Below are 5,373 nucleotides of genomic sequence, written 5' to 3' on the forward strand. Positions count from 1 at the left end.
TTAATTAATTTCTGATTTAGTTTTTCTAATTTGCATTTGCTTCTCTTCTTTTTCTTTTGCTAATTAACAGGAAACATCGCTACACTTTTTCTCTTCTTGGTACCAACGTAAGCATATTCCAAGAACTCATTTTGTTTTTATTTATTTATTTTATTTTATTTTTGAAAAAGGATTTCTTCTGGTATGGATAATCATCAAATAATTTATTTTAGTAAAAAATAATAGATTTATCTCAGATAATAATTGTTTCTAAATTATTTTTGTTTGATTGAATGTAGGCTTACATTCAAGAGGATCATAAAAAACAAATCGGCAGAATAGCTCTGAGATACCTTATGTTACAACATTTCTCAACTGTATGCTTTTTGGATGGTAACTATTTATACCCTCTACCTATATTCTTTGTTCAATATTGACTTGACATATCTCAGTAATAAATAGAAGGACAATTTCATTATATCTATGTCACGATCCATAATAGAATCATGACCGACGCTAAGGAGTTTAGGAATCCAAAGCAAGCCTCGTCAGAATTCTACAGAAAATTGGGCAGAGTTTTCCTTATTTTTGGGCCCAACAAGAAAATTTCCTATCTCAAATCCATAACACAATAACCTAACATTACAACCAACACATCAACAACAACACAATTCACCAAAAATCCTCAACAATTGCACCAATACCACTAATTTACAATACAAAATTCATCCCCAATAAGAAGAGGCAGTCAAATACTCCACAAGTCCAAATTAAAGAAAAAAATACTCAAAACTCTAAAGACATAACTATGGAGCAACTCTAAGAGTTTTTAAGAAAAAATAACATAACAAACAAATAAACTGTAGCCCACGCGAACAATTGCGGGACTCACCGAAATATGCTACCTCGAGATCTCTAGCTAACGAAATCCTCACCGTCACCTGCGTTCTCTATAAAAATAATTGCAAGGAGTGAGACGCTAGCTCAGTAAGTAATAACACTTAACCATAACCATTTTAATAGGAACAAGTCATAAAACATCATGAAATAAATGCTCTTTCAGAAAAAAAGTAACATAAACAGTATCATTTGTTTCATATAAGTAAAGTGAACCAATAGTTCAGTAATAAACTCAATAAACGTTATATCATATCAAATAATACATATTGGGAGGTTTCCAAGAATGAATCATATAATCAGTGTGGAATTCTTCATCAAGAATAGCCTATAACAGTGAACCCCTCATAAGGGAGTCAAATATCATATTAGTAGGTCCCTACTCGAGGGAGATCAGTAACAGTATGTTAGTTCTACCTTTCCACTAGCGAGAGCTATAATAGTCATCAGTAAATACAAGGTGCACCAAGTCTAAAGATCCCGCCGTTAGCTACGAGATTCAAATCAAGGTCTACTCCCATTTATAAATTCTTTGTAAGCAATAGGATATTCATATGAAGCATTTTTCAGAATAGTACATATCATTTAAAGTTCATATCAAATCATGTTACATGTAAACTTGAATAAAAACATACGTCAAAATACATATTTCTCATGTAAGTGAAAATATTCGCCGTAATAATATCATATATTAAGCATTCCAATATCATATTAAGTAAAGAACTTGCCCCATATGTAATTTTAAAGCATTTCGTAACTCATTGTTTCATCAAATCAAGTATAAAATATGCAAGTTAACAAACACAAATTATGGTAAGATTACTACTCACAGTACACTTGTCGGAATACAAAACTTGTCACCCAGGGGTGGAGCTACAGCCTATGAAGGGTGGTCAGATGAACACCCTTCGTCGAAATTTTTTTTGGAGTACATAGGTTAAATATAGATATATATGGTTATATACATTTTGTTGAACACCCTAAGCAAGCTAGAGACCCGCATCCCAGCGGTCAAGGGTGTGCAAATTCATGTCGGAGACGTGGGTTCGATCCCCTTTGCCTGCAATAGCTGCAATTTTATTCTCCTTTTTAAAGAAGGGAGCAGGTTCTTTGGACCGGGTCACATAGACCCAATTCATTTTTAATAAAAAAGGCATGAAGCCCAACATTACATTGTAAAGAAAAAAGGCCCAGCGGACATTGCATTATAAATAAAAAAGGCCCAGCTTTAAATTATTAAAAAAAAAGTAAAAATAACATAAGTCCAATCTTTATTATCCTTATTACAATTATTTACACTCTCTTCCATTTTCTTAATTACTTTACTCTCTCTTCCAATTCATATACATAACAAGGCCGATATATACATAGAAACCTTTGTATATGACAAGGCCAACATATACATAACAAGGCCGATTCATGCACATAACAAAGCCGACATATACATAACAAAGCTGATTCATATACATAATAGGGTCGACATATACATAGAAAGCTATGTATGTATATTTTTAAAGAAAATGAGATTTTTGTAATATGTTTACAGAGATGAAATTTTTTGTAATAAATGAAACTTAAGTTGTGGGTTTAATCAATTTTTAGAAAAAAAAAGGGAACATGCGAGAATTTGGTTGTTGTTTTGCCCACCAGCTATTAAGGAAATTTGATTTAAAAATAAATAAATTAATTAATGCACTCTTTTTCTTTTTAAATTAAAAAATAATAGGTTAAAGGTAAAACCTATCTAACTCTTACGCTTCTCCTTCTCTAACCCTTCACTTCACCACAATCTTCTCTACTTATTCTTACAAAAAATTGAAATTCTTTACTCTTTTTACTATCTTTGATACTAATTAATCAATAATTTGGTGTTAAAGTCTTCAAGCTTCAACAAGCTATCATTGTAATTTTTCTTCAACGACTATTGGAGTGTGAATTGCTAAAAGGTATTTTTTAATTATTCTTATCTTTTAGTTTAGTATTTTTTCCCCTTAAACTTGCTTTTGTGTATTTTTTTTTTTATTTTGGACTAAGTAATTTAATATTCTAGTTTAATCTAGTAGATAACTTGCTTGTTAATATTATTTGGGAGAATCGAACAATGTTTCAAGTATTCATGATTTTTTTATTTGTTGAAATTGAATAATAAGTGTGATGCGCTTGACTTTTATTTTAGTTTGAGATTTCAATGAGCTTGGAGAAGTATTTTCGTAAAGTTTCAAAAATAAGTTCAACGTCTCAAAATCAATCACCCGGAGATGAAGATATTGATCAAATAGAAATACCATCTCACTCTCCTCAGAGACAAAAAATTGATGTAAATGATCTAAAGGCTGACCTTGCTGAATGACCTCCAATTTTGAGTTATCCTCCGAACATTCGTGATGAGATAAGAAGGCATATATTGTAAAACATCCTTGCCAACCTCGAGATCATGAGTTTCCTCAAACAGACTTTTTTGGAACTCCACGCCGTTTTGTTTCTAAATGGTTTGACGAATATTCTAATTGGTTGGAATATAGTGTAAGTGCAGATGCAGCTTTGTAATGCCCCGAGTCTGTACCCCAGATGTTACACGATGCTCACAATCTCGAAGGACCACAAGATAACCCATTACTAGTACGTGCTGTAATAATTGTGTAATAAATACTGTAATGATTGCCGGAATAGGCGAAAACATAAGCCATAAGGTTCAATCTACAAAATAAATCTAAATGCGGTATTAAAATACCAAAACCGAATACAAGTACTAAAAAATTGAACAACTGTCTGAAAATACTCTAGTCTGAAAAGCCTCTAAAATTGACTGAACTGTGGAGTTGATGGGACAAGCCCCCAACTAACTCCGACTACTGATACTAAAACTAAAATACTGTAAATAATAAGCATGTCCTATAAATATGAGGACTCACCACTACTCTGACTGTTGGAAGTCTGATCTACTAAGGATGCTCGGGAGCTCGCGCATCGGAGCCTATGATATAAGACATCATAATGCAAAAGAAAGCATGTGTCAGTACTTTGAATGTACTAGTATGCTCAGGGAGGTAGGCTGAAATGCATGGGTTCATATACATAAACAATACTAACTGAATAACATGAATATAACTGAATAAGAGTACATCCATGAATACGAAAATTGTAACTGAAAATATGATAATACTGGATACAAAATCTGAATACTATTTAACTGAGGTCTGAGTTTACTGATACTGTATTACTGATAACTGGATGACTGTATCTGACAGTCTTGAATTCTGTGGAACTATATTGAGTTTCGTATTGAACTAAATTAAGCGACTATAACTGATAGTCCTGAATTTGTAGAACTGGACTGAGTTCTATACTAGGATTGAATCTACAACTGAACTGTGGGAGGTAATTATCTAACCGACATGCCCCTTCTCTAACTGATTTGGGGTCCAACCTATAACCCTAGTTAGAAGGGTGTCAATACTGTGCCACGGGTAAGGAAAAGCTGTGAGTTAACCCTCTCTGATAGAAAGCTCTTCCATCAACCCTCGCTGGTAGAAGAACTTGAATGAGATGTATCAACCCTTATAAAGTCTGGCAGGAAGAAATCTCAACCTATGTTCGCTACGTAGTTCTGGAACACAAGGACTGCTTCTAAGGATCACACCCTTTACTGGTGGGTGAGACCCCATCCTTGGGTTCACTCGGTGCTGAATCCTACTCTCAACTGAATAGACTTTGAACTAATTTCTAGTCTGTACTAGGCTGGACTGACTGTTACTAAGTTTACTGTTTAGCTGAACTGAACTGAGTTCACTGAGGTTTTGTTGACTAATGGAATACTACTGAATTCTGTTAACTGATAGAGTTTACTGAGGTCTGAACTGAATACTGAGTTAGACTGAACTATTACTGACTCTACTGAATTTTCCTGAGTTCTGTAACTGACTGAGAGTACTACTGATCGTACCATGACTGATACTGTTCTATGACTAACCATGGCTCTAGACAAGCAGCTAAATTGCCGGGTATAAGTACCCCTAAGACTCGATAGCATAAATTAAGAGACATGGCATAAACATGAAAGGTAAAATGACCTTCTGGACCCCTGTACTATATCGATTTTGTAAGTTGAATACTTCTACTTACATGTTTGTCATCTAGACCCCTGAACTCATTAAAAAGCAACATTTTAAATACTTTTTTGGTGAGTGTAACACACTGTCGCCACGTCAGCTGCCATGTCAGCTTCCACGCCTGCCACATCAACTTCCACATCATTTCCAGGTATTACATTAAATTCCATGTCATTTTTAAAATTCTACTTAAAAAATTAAATATTAAAAATAAATTTAATTAAATAATTTTTTAAATAAATTGTAGAAAAATCTAAATAATCATATTTCCTTTTATTTTTGCTCACAAATTAAAAAAAAGAAGCTGATTTCATTGGTAAATTATTTTAATTATTCTAATATAAATTTTTTTTCCTTAAAACAAAAAATTTAGGTTGATCCCTTCCAT

The sequence above is a fragment of the Capsicum annuum genome, chromosome 11, assembly GCF_002878395.1.
Source record: "Capsicum annuum cultivar UCD-10X-F1 chromosome 11, UCD10Xv1.1, whole genome shotgun sequence".
NCBI classification, from domain to species: Eukaryota; Viridiplantae; Streptophyta; class Magnoliopsida; order Solanales; family Solanaceae; genus Capsicum; species Capsicum annuum.